At 40.3% G+C, this 16,625-nt stretch overlaps 1 pseudogene; it reads left to right on the top strand.

Annotated features, from left to right (window-relative positions):
* The first annotated feature begins 1,409 nt into the window (after nucleotides 1-1,409).
* Nucleotides 1,410-2,678, top strand: LOC148867128 (protein trichome birefringence-like 23 pseudogene; annotated as a pseudogene).
* Nucleotides 2,679-16,625: the final 13,947 nt, after the last annotated feature.

Raw genomic sequence — 16,625 nt, 5'->3', positions numbered from 1 at the left:
GTTGAACCCTATAGGGTTGGGTAGATTGACACGGGTTTGACTCAACCTACCCAACCCTCCCATGCTTCCACTCAAACCCAACCCATCCCGACTTAATATTATACAGTTTCTAAACCTGCCTCACTCGGCCTGTAGGATTCAACTCGGTATCAACTCAACCCGTCCCATTGTCATTCAATTGTATTCTTGTAATACTTTTTGAAAACTCAAGAGCCATTAATTTAAGTTGGAAATTGGTTTATAGGTTCCAAGTATCACTTCTCCAAAGTGAAAGTAAAAAACAAAAGCAAATAGTGAAAAATATCATATACTTTAAGGTTAGGGCTTAAAAGTTAGATCAAATTATATGCGTAGGGGTATTATGACCTGGTGGGCGGAGGAGGCAAACCTGAATCCGATTTGGGTTAAATAATCAAAACTCTAATCTAACTAGGGGTGTCCATAAAAAACCAAAAAACCGAACCGCAAAATGCGGTTAACTGAATCGATCGGTTCGGTTTTGGTTCGAGACTTTTGAAAAACTGAAGGAGCGGTTCGGTTTTCGGTTAACCTACAAAAAACCGACAGTTAACTGAACCAACTGGTATATATTTTTAATATATCACATATTTTCTATGTAATTTATATAAATATATATATTCATTATATATATAAATATATACTTATATTATATTTATAATGACCTATTTATAAATATATTATATTTATTATATATTTTTCAAATATTTATAATATATTATATATCATTTATTATTTATTATATAATATTATACATATATTTGTATAATATATATTATAAATATAAAAAACCGAAGAACCGAATCGGTCAAAAACCGAAACCGGTGGACCGGTTAACCGGTGGTATCGGTTCGGTTTCAGTTTGGAGAATTGGAAATACCGGTATCACCAGTTCGGTTTAAAAAAAAGTGCCATGATTCGATTAACCGAACCGTAGACACCCTCCGTTTTAAATTAAAACAATATCATAAACTTTAAGGTTGGGGGTTAGAATTTAGACCAAATTATAAGAATACCCTTTATATGTGTAGAAATATTATGACCCAATAAACCATGTTAGCTAAAATTGCACACGATTTGGGTTAAATAATCAAAACTCTAACCTCACCCTACACCCTAATAAACCCTAATAAGTCTGACCCTAACTTGATCATGTAGGGGTGAGTCAAGTTGAATTTATCATTTAACTTGACCCCTTGACATCCCTATAAGAGATTAGCCACTCTCACTACGGCTTTATTTTGGATTGTAGTCAGAACAACTAAATGTCATGTGGCTCTTTCTATTTTAACTTTGCATACATTATACGGGTCCCGCTAGTGTATATATATTCGCACTCATACAATGAATACTATTATCAAATTCTCCACTCATCTCTCTTGTATTATGTTATGAAAACTCTATTCAACCATGTCAAACTCTCAAGACTCTCAATCACCTTCATAGGCCTCACAAGTATTGTCCCTCATTCCAATAGGATCATGGCTTAACTTCAGTCAACTGATCACTATACGGCTGGATGGTTTGAACTATCTTCTTTGGCATTTTCAAGTTAAAAGCACTCTCTTCAGCCAAAAACTCATAGGCTATGTCGACAGTACCATTGTTTACCCATTGAAGACTCTCACATCATCTTAATCACCTCCAGTTTACACAAATGAGAGCTGCAGTTTCATAGAAGAGCATCATATAAAAATTGCATGAGGAATGGTCGCCCTGATTCAGAGTATCTTTACGGGAAGTGGAGCCCCCAGGATTGTGAGCTGCAACGGTTTAATGCAGATAAATTTCTTGAGTTGATGAGGAATAAAACATGGGCATTGATTGGTGATTCAATTTCCCGCAACCATGTGCAGTCACTGCTTTGCGTTCTCTCCAAGGTAGAAAAAGCTGTACAAGTCTATCATGATGAAGAATACAGATCCAGAACATGGCACTTCCCTTCCTACAACTTCACTCTCTCAGTGATTTGGTCACCTTTCCTTGTAAAAGATGCCATTTCTGAAGACATTAACGGAATCTCAACATCTGAAGTACAGCTTTATCTCGACAAACTTGGAAAGAATTGGACAGACCAATACCAAAGTCTAGATCACATGATAATTTCTGGAGGACAATGGTTCCTCAAGTCTGCGGTCAACCATGAGAATAACACTACTGTGGGTTGCCACTACTGCTCAGACAAGAGCTTAACTGAGCTTGGATTCGGCTATGCTTATCGCAAAGCCCTTCATCTGGTACCTACTTAACCATATTAATTGCAACATCCAATCACAAGGGGCTGATTTTGTTCAGGACTTCAACACAAGATCATTTAATTTAATTTTGAGAATGGAGAATGGCACAATGGTGGGACTTGCGATAGGAAGAGACCATTTAAAGAAGGGGAGATTGAAGCAAAATTGGCAGAAGAGATTGAGTTAGATGAATTTGCAAAAGCAGAGAGCATAGCATCTGAAAATGGGGTGAAACTGAAACTTTTTGACATAACCCAGCTTTGTTTATTAAGGCCTGATGGGCACCAAGGTCCATACCGACATTTCCAGCCATTTGCAGTGGATAAAAATGCAGAAGTTCAATATGACTGCCTTCAATGGTGTTTCTCTGGGCCCATAGACTCCTGGAACGATTTATTGATGGAATTGGTTGTAAATGGCTGAAACCCTTCTGGGTTCTTCTGAATAAAACATTGTTATTATTTCCTTGACATATGATTGGTCATTCTTCCATTATTATTATTATTATTATTATTATTATTATTATTATTATTATTATTATTATTATTATTTTTATTTTAGAATGCATTTATTAAATGAGTAATCTAAATGCTTGTACAATTGTAACTTAAAAAGAATGTTTTTAGGCAACTATACTAGCAATTACTTATGCCAACAGTGAGGTTTCAACCTTTGAGATACAATTATGACAGAATAGATAAAAGTTCCTTTGGGTCATGGGCCCAAACCCCAATTGGTCTCAGTTGTTGAAAATGAACAAACCGACCATCCAATAATCCTTACTACCGGTTTTATGTCTCTTCCCGTCAGTTTCGGTTGGCAAACTAGTTAATCTGAGATATTCGGTTTGGTTGACAAAATTAAATAGAAGTGAATTGAACCAATCTGTGTCCAACCCTAATTTCATTCGTGACTACAATGTGATATTTAAATTTCATCATTCTTTCTTTATTGTGAAAGATCAGCAAACAAGGCAAATACTACTTTGCAGTGCGAATAGCAAGGTCTATATCAATTATCTCTGCCTATGGCATCTTCTATATGGTCAACACTAGGGTTTCTTTGGACATTTGGCAACAGTGGCACAGTCGCCCATTTAGCTCTACTTTTTCTTCCATTGTTCTTAAATATAGTCTTCCTGTTAGTAACACTATTTCTTCATTCTATGAATCATGTGTGTTAGGTAAAACTCATTGTTTGCCTTTCTTTTCTACTACTACACATGTATCTTCACCTCTTGAGTTAATAGTATTGGATTTATGGGGTTCCTCCCTAGTTCCATCTGTTCATGTCTTCAAATACTACATGGTTTCAATTGATTGTTTTTCACATTATATTTGGTTTTCTCTTCATGATAAAAGTGAAGCATTCTCTACATTCATACAATTTCAAACTTGGTTATGAATTAGTTTAGTTTGCCTATTGTAAGATTTGGAAAGATCATGGCTGATTCAAGACAAGGAGTAGCCCACTCTCAATCTACTACCCACAAATTGTTACTACATCCCTCCCCACAAAACACCATTGTTGTGTATTGGGAATATCTCCCCATGAATGAGAAGGGAGATATTCATGGGGAGATATTCCCAATGTGCAGCTGTAATGTTTCATAGGAAGAGATGTGGGAGCTACTTGTGTGTAGAAATTGGAGCCTGGAATTTGCCACCCATTTTTTTTAGAGGAAATAAGCCCTCATTTCAGTTTTGACAAATTATTTTTTCCTAATATAGTGACTCCATTTTTCCACGAAAGAAACATTCAACGAAAAGATTATTGATACGAATGGATTGGGAAAGGTGAAGTGTTAGACACCTCTTTCTCCAAACTATAATGACAACACAATTCTAAGATGTTCTTCTCTTCCTCTTGGATCGATTTGAACTCATCTTTATAGAGAAAATGGAAGAAACAAGTATGAAAATCGTTCTCCATGTGTCTAGGATTTTAGGAGGAGGTTAACATGTAAGAAACTATGATTTGTGCGTGGAGATTGCTTGTAACCCATTGTTCTTTGTAGAGGCAATCATTTGCCTTAATCTGGGTTTGATTTGATGTGGTTTCATGCATCTAATGTGAGGCCTAGGCATGCCTAACAAAGTTGGATCAAATTTAAGGCTTCCAATAATACAAAACATAAATTGGAGTTATCCATAAAGGCCATATAATCTTTTTTAAGCTTTAAGTCGGGGTTTCTTGGGGTTTTAGGGCTTTTTAAGTCTAATAGGCATAAATTTATTGGTCTAAGTGGTTTGGAGAATCTAATGGAGGGTTGACATCAAAACCCACCATTTTGAAGTCTTAGATTGGGACAAATGAAAGAGTAATCTAATCCAATGTATAAAAACAAAATCTTCCTAATTTAATGGTCAAAGAATAGAGTTAGGTTATGAAATTTGATATACTAGGATTTGTTGAATCTCTAATCCTAGTGGTGAGGTCTGACTAGTCAAATGAGGCTTGGAGGATGAAGACCTATGGCTAGTAAATTTTTATCAATGAGATTTATTAAAATAGAATTTTAATTTGACGGTGGGTCAAATGATAGAGTCCTGGGATGAAATTTGATGGATAATCATTCCGGAGTGTCTAGAAATCATGCACATATTGGTTGTATTTGTTTATATTGGAAAACACCCCATTTTTGCCAAGATTACATTTTAACGACCTTAGATGAATAAAACTAGAATGACCAAGATCAATACATTTTCCACTAGGTCAAAGCCTTTCGCATGATTCAACATTTTAATATATACATGCCAAATTTCAACTCAAAATTTCTTTGTTTAACTATTTGATCATCAAGGATTTCAATTCTATGTTTATGACTAAATCATACCTTTATAGGACAAATAATCAAGCCCCTCATTTGAGTTGAAAAACCTCAAAATTTTCTACCCATCCAACCCAGTCCTAAATTCCTTCATTTCTTTCTAAAACTAGTGAGATTTCATTTCAATCCCTCATATGTTGATGAATTATAAGACAAAACCTTAGTCTAAACCAAAAACAACCAAAATGTGCATGATTGTTCTTTTCAACACAAAAATGGGGTGTTCTCCATTGTAAATTGTTTAGTTCCATAAACAAATCAAATAGATTCAGAAATCATGTCATTGTACATGTATTTTTATTTATAAAACTGAAAAAAGAAACAAATTCTTGAATTTTTTATTCGAAAAGCATGTCTTCATATGGTGATAGAAATAATGTTTCATAAATCATAGAAATTTGTTTTTTGTTTTAGAAACCATTATTTTGATGGTTTTGAAGACATGAATTGTTTTCTTTTAAATAAGGCCAACTTATTTTTACTTCTCAAAACAGAAATATAGTTGCTTTTTTTGGCTCTAACAATTTTGAAAAACAAATGAAAACAAAAACAGTGATCAAACCAAATTCCATGACATTTTCACATATGTGTAGAGGAATGAACACTTCTTGGAAAAGACATAATTGTGCAAAGATGGAGTACATTATTTCTATTTGTCCATGACTTACGGTGCTCTCCACGAGAAGTCAAAAATAGATTGTGCTCCCTAGACAAAGACAAACTATATAACATTGAAACTCTAAACCTAGGCTAGCAAGGCCTATTAACCTCATGTGTAGAGTGTTGGATTTTAATCTCATAAGAGATTAAATCCAATGGGTTTGATTGGTCAATTACATGAAAAATTGCACCTGCACACTTGATCGAAAAATTAGTTTTTCTCTTACAAAACCCAGTTTTGAATTTGTCCCACATTGGAAAATTATAAGCTTTGTTTTCGGTATTTTAATAGGAGTTGATTTACATTCCTGAGAAATAGTAGAAGAGAGTATGGGGGTTTGATATCGCGCAACGCGCGTGCGCGCGTGTGTGCGGCGCAATGAGGCGCTTTAGAGGTGCACTTTGCTCGCACCCGCGTGGCTCGCGAAGGGCGGACCAAGATTTGGTTAGCAATCATGGACTTGGCCAAAACATGTTTGACCTATGCGGTTGAATTGTTGACCTATTTGATCTAGTCATTGGGGCACATGTTACAAATTACAATTCATATGAAAAGTTTTGAAGGCCATAACTTTGTACTCAATGGATTGGGTGATTTTTTTTTTTCAATTTTGGTAACGTTTTTTCAATTTATGTGTTCCAAGTTGTTGAAGTAGGGGTGCATTCGAGCCAAGCCGAGCTGAATATTTGGCTATTCGAGCTCGGCTTGTAGGAATAGTATCAGGCTTGATTTTGAGCTCGGCTCGGTTCATAGCTCACAAGTTCGAGCTCGACTCGTGGCTTGAGCTTGACTAAAAGCCAAGTTTTTTTTGAAAAATAAAAATTATATGTATAAATTTTTTTTTTTATTTTTTAGACAAAAAATTAAGAGTTATAAAAATTATTTACTATTACATATATATATATATATATATATATATATATATATATATATATATAAGTTATTAATGCTTAAATCATTTTTTACTATTACACATTAGTGTAGTAGAAATGCGATCCTAAAATGGATGAGTGAAAAAGCTAAAATGGTTAGGATAAAAAATGAAGTCATTCCAAGGAACCTAGGGCTAGCTTCAAGAGGTGATGAAATGAGAGAGAGAGAAAGAGAGAGAGGGAGAGAAGATTAAGATGGTTTGGTCACATGCATAGCAGACAACCAACCACTTTAGTTATGTATAATTAATATTACACACACATTCAACTCAGGTAGTTGAACCAGTGACCTGCGACCCAAAGACAAAACAATTCTGCCTTCAAGTTAACTTTTAAAATACCCAACAAATTTATGTTTATAATTTTCTACTATATCCATGCATATTTGAATTGTATACGATATATCTCTTATACTATGTACGAAATTCAAATTTTGCATCCGCATCAATCTCATACTTGTTTATTTGGCTCAATTTGGGAATAATGCAAATAAAAATATGTACAATGCAAGCACAAAGGTTTAAAAATACCGAATATAAGGTGTTGATGCTCAGAATGGGCTGAGGACAACAAGGTAAATTTGTTTTGCTTCTTGGACGAGCTAGCTAGTGGATGGATCCGAGGGCTGCCGAGGCTGAGGGCTAGAGGAGCCCGAGGTGCATTGTGGCCGAGGGCTTGCATGCGTTCAAGGTTAGGTGAGGCTATGCTCCTGTAGAAGCCCGAGGCCGACCGAGGTCAATTCTGCAACAAAGGGAACGATAGAGGCCCTGGGTGATAACCCGAGGTGGGGACTCCGATGATCAAATTAGTGAAGGCGTAGTAGAAAAGGTGGATGAGGTTTAAGGAGTTCGGACGAAGTCGCCAGAAAACTAGAGAGCTAGGGAGCTTGGAGAGATGAGAGTCTGGCCCCTTACCTTGGGGGAGTCACGCCTTATTTATACTTGAGGTCGCTTGAAGGTGGGCGGATCGAGACGGTCAGGATGCGATCCGGCCCTGGGTGGGCGGTCATCCGAGCCCGTCGCGTGTGGTCGCGCCATTGGTCCCGTGTTGGGCGCCGACCTCTGCCCTACCAGACGCGCCGATTGGCTCCACCCTTGGCCACGTGTCGACGTGCCAATGGCTTGCCTAAAATGGCGACACCATTTGCCCCCCACTCTCGAGGGCGTGGTGGAGGTCTTAGCTGAGAACCTCGGCTTTAGCCGAAGAGAGTGTCATCCTTGCTGGGAGGCACTGAAAGGCGCTGAGTGGCCTTCTATGGCAAGGACCTCGATTGTAGCTAGGTTGGAGAGAGCGGTCTTTGGGCGTGGAGGTGTTGGTCCCAATTTTGGAGTTGTTTAGGATAGCCTGGCTTGGGAGCATGTAGACATCGGCTATGGCCAGGGCCTCATTAGAGGTAGTCTGGTCTATGAGCATGTAGACGTTGTCCTCGGCTTCAAGGGGCTTCCATTAGTTGTTGTGCCGAAGAACATGGAGGTGTTGGCCTCGGCTTCAGAGAGCTCGGTACCGTGTCTTGCAAGGGTACGAGGTGTACGTGCCCCCTTGTTATGTGCTTCAGATGAGCTGATGAGTCCGTGCACAGGCCAGACATCGGCTTCTGTTCAGTCACCATTGTGTGAGGTGCAGATGATGGGAGGGTGTGTCATGGCCGCGCACGTGATGAGTTCTGGCGTCGGGTGTTGTCTGCGCACATGACGGGTCTCACCATTGAAGGTTTGGACTGTTCTCGAGGTGGGCATCGAGCCGTAATCGTACGCAAGATGGTGGTGGTGTTCCTTTGCATCTAGTGCAAAGGGCTGGTCATTCAGGTTAATTTGGTGAGGAGCCGCACTGAGCCTCTAGTGGCAGAGGAAGCTTTGACGCGAGCTGGCCTCGACTTTACTCGCCTAGGTAGGAGGATTTCTATTGTCGGCCTGACACGTTGACTCACTTTCCCATTGATAAGTATCGGTTAGCTTGTGCTTGTGTAAGGATATCGCTGAACGCCAAGCACTTACTTCTTGATTAGGTCAAGTTGTTGGAGAGGACGCTGGGCGAGGGCCCGTTCGGCAGACAGGTGTCAAGAGGGCACCACGGTCGGGTTGGTCAGTAGGGCACCTTGGCCAAGAGGGCACCTCAGTCGATAGGGCATCTGGTCCAGGTTGGCTAGGAGGGTGCCTTGGCCAAGTCGGCCGTATGGGTGGCCGAGGGGACAATGCCCCAAGCCAAGGAGGTGAAATCTTGACGAGGAGGGGCACGCATCGGCTGAGGTGAATTTGCCCTAAGCCGAGGTGGTGAGGTCATCGATGAGGAGTGGCGCTTGACCGGCGAGAGGCGGGCAGAGAGGGCCGCTAGGGTGTAGCCGGCGTTGTGGTGATGGGGCAAGGTGAGCCTGGAGAACCATCGGTGAGTGGTTGAGGAGGAGACACATCTGAGGTCTCAAGTGCCTGCATCGGAGGCCGAAGAGGTCGTTGGGGTTTAAAGCCCATTCTAAGCTGCCCAGCATGGAATTTTTATCTTGTGCCTTTGTTGTGGTTGCGTTTTTTCTATGTAGGGCTCGGTGCCCCCCTGTCGAGAGTTCGCAAGTTCTAAAGATTCCATCGCTCAATAACCCATCTTCTCAAGCACCCAAGTGGGTAAGGCTGAGGTCGAGCTTCGCCATCAAAAACACGGGCCCCCCTTCCTTAGCGAGAAGAAAAGGGAGGCATACGCCATAGCTCTCCTAGCTACCCTTCCCATGGGGGACAGAAAGCGTGAACCTATGTAAGGCTGAGGCTGCGTGGAGCTCGGCCGGCGTCACGGACCGCCCTGGTCTTAGCGAGGTGGCATTGTTCCCTTCAGCATGTATGTTCTGCCATGAATTGTGCCAAGCAGAGGGCTGATGCCAGCTCTTGAGCCTAAATGGGAACCCGCTCGCTTGGAGGGTATCTTCGAGCGAGGCCGAGGCCAAAATCAAGGGCCGTCTCGTCAGCTACAGTCGAGGTTCATTAGGTCCCCCGTCAAAAGGGGTGAGCAGGCGTGTGACCTCCAGGGAGCCGTATGCCTTGGGCTGACATCCGGTTTGGGCATGTTAAAGGAAGGTGTAATCCATCATATGGATGGCCGAACCATGTTGGATGGTTGGGTGAAATATCAAAGTTTCCTTTCACCTTCCGGGAATCAAATTCCTAATTTTAGAAAAACTGCATTTTTCAAGGATCATTCTTGCATTGAAACTGGATCAAATTTGAAACCAAAAGAAGGGAGAAGAATACCTGATACAAAATCCACAGATGTAGCTTCCCAAAGTGGTAGTTCACACCCAAATCGAATCCCAAAACCAACCTCCATTGAAGATGGCGCAGCTTGAGATGAAGCCAGTTCAGCAACGCAGTTTTCAGCAAAAATGCAATCCAACTAGGTGGATTGAACAAGGGAGATGAGCACGAAATTTCTCTGATATTTTCTTGCAAAAATTAGAGAAGGAATTGATCTAAATCAGTACAAGAAATTTGTGGTCGAACTAGGTGTCTAGACGGAAAGAGCAGAGGGAGAGAACTGAAAGCAGAAGATGATTTGGAGTAGTTCACCCCCTCCCTTTTTATAAGCCTTAAAAGAGCACCTCTCCTAATCTAATTAGGAGATTTGTAATCCAAATCTTTATTTGGATCTGAACTCTATCATCATATAGGCCTTATCCTCTTATGAGAATGGGTGCTCCAAACCCATATTCACCCATGTCACATGACTGCTTAAGCTGTCATGCGACATCTTGATTAATCTTATTAATCATGGGCCTTAGGCCCATTAAGCAAGCGGCTTACGTCCCTAGTTAGTTGTTGGTCCATTTAGGCTCAATTTGTATGGCATGAGACCCTAACAATGACCTTACTTAAGCCCACATGGATTCGGCTCAGCCTCTGAGAAAAGGCTTGGCCGAATTCACTACTAAATACAGTGAACCCCTAAGTCCATCACTATGGGTTCAAATGGGCCCAATATTTATAGTTAAATGATCCCCGAGTCCAGTCATCCTATGAAGGCCCAAGGATAATGGACTTAAGCAAGATATAGCCCATCAGGTAAATATCCCTTAATGGTCTCTTACACTCAACCTCTCAGCCCACAATGATTAAATGTGTAACCTTGGCAAGGTTGTATGCTGTGGAAGGTTGCTCGATCGAGACAAGAACGTATACATTGAGGGTTTGAGGTGAGGTGAGAGAACTTGCTTTAATTCCAAAATTTTGTTTACATAGTCGGGCCTGCAAGTACACCCGAGGTTGAACTCTTATGGTCGGTCCTACGGGTACGTCCGAGGCCGAGCTCTTGATGATGACTGATTACAATCGCTGTTGGGTGAGGTGATAAGGTCGCTGCCGACGTACTGCTTCAGATGTGGATGATGCCACAATGATACGTGCAGTATTTTGCTGGGTCACCCCTCTTGGGGTTCCTCTTTCTCTTTCCAGGCCACTTCATATACTCCTCCTCTCCTACTTGCATGAGGATGTGTGCTTAGGTGGAGTTGAGTGGTGTGTATTGGTTGTAGGATGAGGCCGGTGACTTCCTATTGTTGTCGTCGTCGCCATGGCTATTTCTGTGTCGGTGGTCGCCATAGTTGAGGTCGGCCTCCCCACCTCGGGGCTCACTAGTCGAGGCTTCATCGACGATGATGTACTCCTACGCCTTTTTCAAAAATTTTGCCTTAGTTCTAGGCAGCGTCTTGGCGGTAGAGCACTTAAGGGCCGAGTAGGGGAGGAGGCCTTGGATTGATGCGTGCATGGAGACCATGGGGTTGAGGTTGTGGACCTCGAGTTCTTCTTTCTTGAAGCGGTCGATGTAGGACCGCAGGCTCTCACCGTGTCGCTATTTGATGACCATTAGCAAGATGACACTCTTCTTGCATCGTCAACTGCTGATGAAGTGGGCGAGGAAAATGCTAGCGAACTGCTCCCAGGAGCTGATGGAGCAAGGTGGGAACCCGGAGAACCAGCGCCGAGCTGCCCCCTTGAAGGTTGACTAGAAAGCTCAGCACATTAAGGCATCAGAATACCTGTAAAGGAGCAAGAGTGCCCGGAAGCTTTCCAAATGTTCGTCTAGATCTGAGGTGCCATCGTAAGTCTCCAGTGTGGAGCCTTGAAGTGATGCGGAAGAGGTTTCAAGGTGATGGCAACAGTGAAGGTGTTCATCCGGGTGGAGGGGTGTTGATTTTCCAAGGTATCACCTCGGCTCTCCTTTACTTCCCGAATTTCATCTTACACCCATCGAGCTGAGCCTGTAGATCGGCGATTTACTGGCGGATGGGTACCTCGGCTTCATCCTGGTCTCTTCGGTAGTGGGACGGACCAGCTGCGTCTTGGTTCCTTTTGGCCCATTAGTTGTCGAGGTAGTCTCGGAGGTCTGAGGTGCGAGATGGAGGTGGTGTGTCTTGACAATGGCGGTGTCCTTGGATTTGGCTTTGGTCGCGAGTCCGTGTTGAATCGTTCTCCCTTTGGCCAGGAGGTTGGAGGGTCCTTAGCGAATGACTCACACTTCGACCGCTTCTGTTGGACGTTGAGGGGTCGGCCCGAGGAGGTTCAACAGGGCACTTAGCCGGAGAAACCCTGCGAAGAGCGTCCACGGCGATACCCTAGGTTTCCAACGGGGTGGCCACTCTGCAGGTGGCCTCCTGCCGATCGCCCCACCTCATCCAGCCTTTGCAAGAGGTCGTCATGCCAATCGAGGACTGCTTGGAGTTTGTCCTTTGTGACCAAGTTTTGTGTAGTTCTCTTGTTTCTAGCCATCTCGTTGGAAGCTTAGCTATAGATTAGGGGAAGTCTTAGCAATCGTTCCCACAGACGACGCTCGACGCTAATTGTTGATACTCAGAATGGGCTGAGAACAACACGGTAAATTGGTTTTGCCCCATTATGTTCCTTTTGCTATTAATTACGTCTTCTGTCAATATATGGGTCAAACCCCATTCCATTACTTTCCTTCTTCTATATCATCTTATTCATGATTTGTTTCTTTTAAATCAAATTTTCTCTTTTAATTATATAATTTCTTTATGTTTTAAGCTTTTTTTTTTTCTTTTTTATTAGTTCCTGCAACGAATTAGATATGGTCTTCAATGTTGTTGGCTGGATTTAAACATATTTGATACATTGATCTTGATGAGTGATACTGGTGAACATTCAACTTCAGTTGAAGCTAATTCAAGAGAGGGTGTAAATCGACAGAACCAGAGATGAAGCAGAAGCATCTGTTGGAGATCAGGTGGATATTTTGGCTCCATAACCAGCAGAAGGCTAAGCAGGGTGCCGCTTGCGAACCTCTTTCTTCACAATGTCCACGCATCTAACAATTGACACTGTTGAATACCATCAGATATTTTAGACTAGAAACATTTACCTAGGTAAGTGTATTTATCCATATGTTTTTTTACTTCCTAGGTACATAAATAAATATAATGGCCATTTCAGCCATAAAAATTCATTATTAATTAAAAGGAGCATTTTTATCCCATCAAAGTGTTGGCAACTTTCTCCCAGATGGGAAAAGTTATTTATCCACTTAGGAGATGAGGGTAAGTGATACTGATGAAAATAAAATTTCCTTGATCCCCACATAAAATCTAAAAAAAAAATAAAACATGAATTTCTTGATCAATGAAAACTAAATCTCATTGACCAATTTTTCACCTCTCAAAATCCAAATAAACGATTGCCCCCTATGATATGGGATACGTCAATGAAAGCAAGTGGACTGTTATAATCAGCAAAAATGCTGACTTTGACAGGGTTGAGGCCTTGATGGCTCTAGTTGCAGAGCAATTCGACGAAAGTAATAAGAATGTGGTGTTGTTGCAAGTGTAGGTCAGAGGCAAGATTAATTTGCATTGTGAACTAGGATAGCAACCAATGAAGGTGCTCAATCGAGCACCTAAAGCTTCTATGACGACTCCAAGAAGGATAAATCAATCAAAGACAGGTTCAATGTGAGAGAACTCTTGTGCTAGATGAAAAATTGTGCCCCAATCTCACTTTTTGTGAAAATACAATGAGAAACTTGATCATATTATTATTATTATTATTATTATTATTATTATTATTATTATTTCTTCAAGCCAAGAAGGAACCGGTTCCCGATTTTTCCGATCCGATCATCCGGTCCAGTCTGGTTTTAAAAATCATGGTTTGAAGAATTTGATGAATTAACAAATCACAAGCCTTTCTTCACACCCTCTTGGATTTTATTATTCTGAAAATTTGAAGAATTAGCAAGGGTAAAAGAGATTTTTAATAATTCAGTTAGATGTACTTTAAGAGGGGAGGTCTTGGCCCAATTTGAAAAGGGGAAGGTATCAGTGTTTTGAAGAACTATTAAGGAGGTTTAACTCTTTTATCCATTTAATAATGAAAACTTTGAAAAACTTTATGCCTGTCAATTGGGATCTCCAATCTCCTATTCACCATTACACAAACCATTCCCACATCCATACCCACGCCATTGGTAGGACATTAGGATTAATTGCCCAATACAAATGCTCCGTGGGTATGGATGTGGAGACAATTTGTGGGTAGGAGATATGGAGTGATCAATTGATTGGTGGTTCAATTGGGAAATAAACATTTCAACACCCCCCACTCAGAGTTGAGGATTATGTACAAGCAAACATCTCCCATGAATGAAAAGGGAGATTTTGAGTCTACTTATGCTTAATGATTACACTTCAAACTTTACATAGTCCAATTATAAGGATAAAGTCCAAAATTCCCTCTCCCGAACAATAGGGTGTATCACTTTATACCTAAGCTCGGAAAAAATTTAAATGTTCCTGAAAGAGTAAAATGACCATATTGACCTCGTTACACCCTCAGAAAATAGAAAACCCATTATTGTGATCATGGTTTTTAAAATCGACTTGGAGGCCAAATCGATTAAGGGCCCGGTTATTGGGTCAAACGGTCTGATCGTTCGAATTGAATGATTGGCTTGTTCTGACAAAAAAATTAAAAAAAAATAAAAAATGGTCAAAACCATGATTGTGATACGTCACTGAGCTGACACCGTTTTCCAAACTTACACTAAGGTGATGTTTGGTATCGATGGTGATTTTTTGAAAATCACTGTTATGTCAGAGCCACGTTAGTATTAGAAGAATTTGTGTTATGATTTCTGTTTGGTTGGTTGATTGTGGTGATTTTCAAAAAATAACCAAAAATTAATTATTGAAATCAATCCTTTTCAGGGATCACCTATTTTTTTGGTGATTTTCTGATTTCTAGCTGATTCTAATTTTTTTTTTAGGATAACATGGTATCCAATATGGCATTGAATAATAAATCTAATTAAAAATAATCGTCCCTTAAAAATCACTACTAAACAGACTCAAAAATTAACTTACATGCCATAAATGATACCAAACAACAACTTTTTGTGATTTTTCAAAAATCACTGATTTCTGGATAATCAACAAACAAAAATCATCATTAATGCCAAACAACACTGCAATTGAAATTTTCATAGGATTTTTAAGTGATGATTCACCCACACTAAACGCAATCATGAGTAAAGTTTCTGAAATGATGCATGAGGCATGGCAACGGGTCGGGTTTGGGCGGGGCACCCCCTCCCTGCCCCCACCCCGTAGTCAAAATACTTTGCTCCGTCCCTGGTGGTGGGGTGGGTTAAGGGCAGGGCATCCACTCTCCGTTGGAGACGGGTAATTTTTAAATTTTCCCTGCATCAAAGCAATTATTTAAGAATTATTTATTTTACAGACAATTTATACATATAATATAGGAATTTGGAGGTATTTTACGAATTGAATTATAATACTTTGGGTGTATTTCAAAAATGGAATTATGGGATTTTAGGATTTTAAGAATTTAGGAAAAATTTAGAGATATTTTAAATATTAATATTAAACTTAGAGATAATTTACTAATTTTACCTTCGGGTTCAGGGATTTATATACAAAACCAGTCCCCACCCCGTCCTCAGTTTGAGCAAAAAATATTTTCCCCATCCCCATTTAGGATCGGAAAAAACCTGCCCGTTCAAGGCCTCCCTAGTTTTAGTACTCTTTGTAAGTTATCTCTTGTGCAGGAAAGAACCGTAAATGTGATTAATAGCGGCCTAAAAATCTTCTAAGAAACAATTCTTAACTCTTGGATTAATTTATGTCATGTGCTTCCACGAAAACAAACTCCGCTCCTTCATTTTTTGAGGCGAGTGTCCTTTGAAACAGGGGGCTCTTCTTGTCCTTTGGAAAAAAAGGGCAATTTGGGTATTGAAAAATATATCATATCTCACATTATCACATGATGAGCAAGGAGCATCTCCTAGTCTATGTGATTATGCATTGATTGAGATGTGTTCACAGATAATTTTACTACAAAGTCAAATTTTCAGCTCATGTAAACCTAGTTTGGCTTTCTGGTTTTCTTACGAAACATGGTTTATCTTCAACTTTTGTTACTTCTTTTTTCTTTTTAGGGTTTTTTAGGGCTTACACAACTGGATTAATCCATTTCCCAATGTGCTCGCATCGTCTTCATCATCCTCGAAGTATATAATTCCACATCGTCAGTTCATTAAATGTATTAAAGTTAAGGGATAAGTGGACTGCAATCCACCATTGCAGCCTCCTCTTAATCTATTAATACCCCCATATAAACTATTCTGCTCGTGGATTTGACATCAATCCACGGTCAGGATTCAGTTCACCCTTAAAAATCTTAGCTCTACCCTAGGGGTGGATTGGGAGTCCAAATTTAAGGGACGTCTTAACTCCAAAAAAATTAATTTTTATTATAACTTGCCCTGTTCTCTTGAATTTCAATGTGAATTTTCTCATCTTCTGTTCTTTTTCAATCTCACCCACTTCCACCTCACCTGACCACCAGCCTCGCCATTACAAGTTCTCTCCCTTGTTTTTTTCTCTCTTTCTCCTTTTCAATTATTTTTTTCTCTCTCCCTCCGAATTTGTCGCCATTACAAGT

Source organism: Nelumbo lutea, chromosome 3 (genome assembly GCF_056320005.1).
Source record: "Nelumbo lutea isolate HS-2025 chromosome 3, American lotus-T2T, whole genome shotgun sequence".
In the NCBI taxonomy this organism is placed as follows: domain Eukaryota; kingdom Viridiplantae; phylum Streptophyta; class Magnoliopsida; order Proteales; family Nelumbonaceae; genus Nelumbo; species Nelumbo lutea.
Note: the sequence above shows the minus strand (reverse complement) of the source record. Positions and strands in the feature narration are given on the sequence as shown.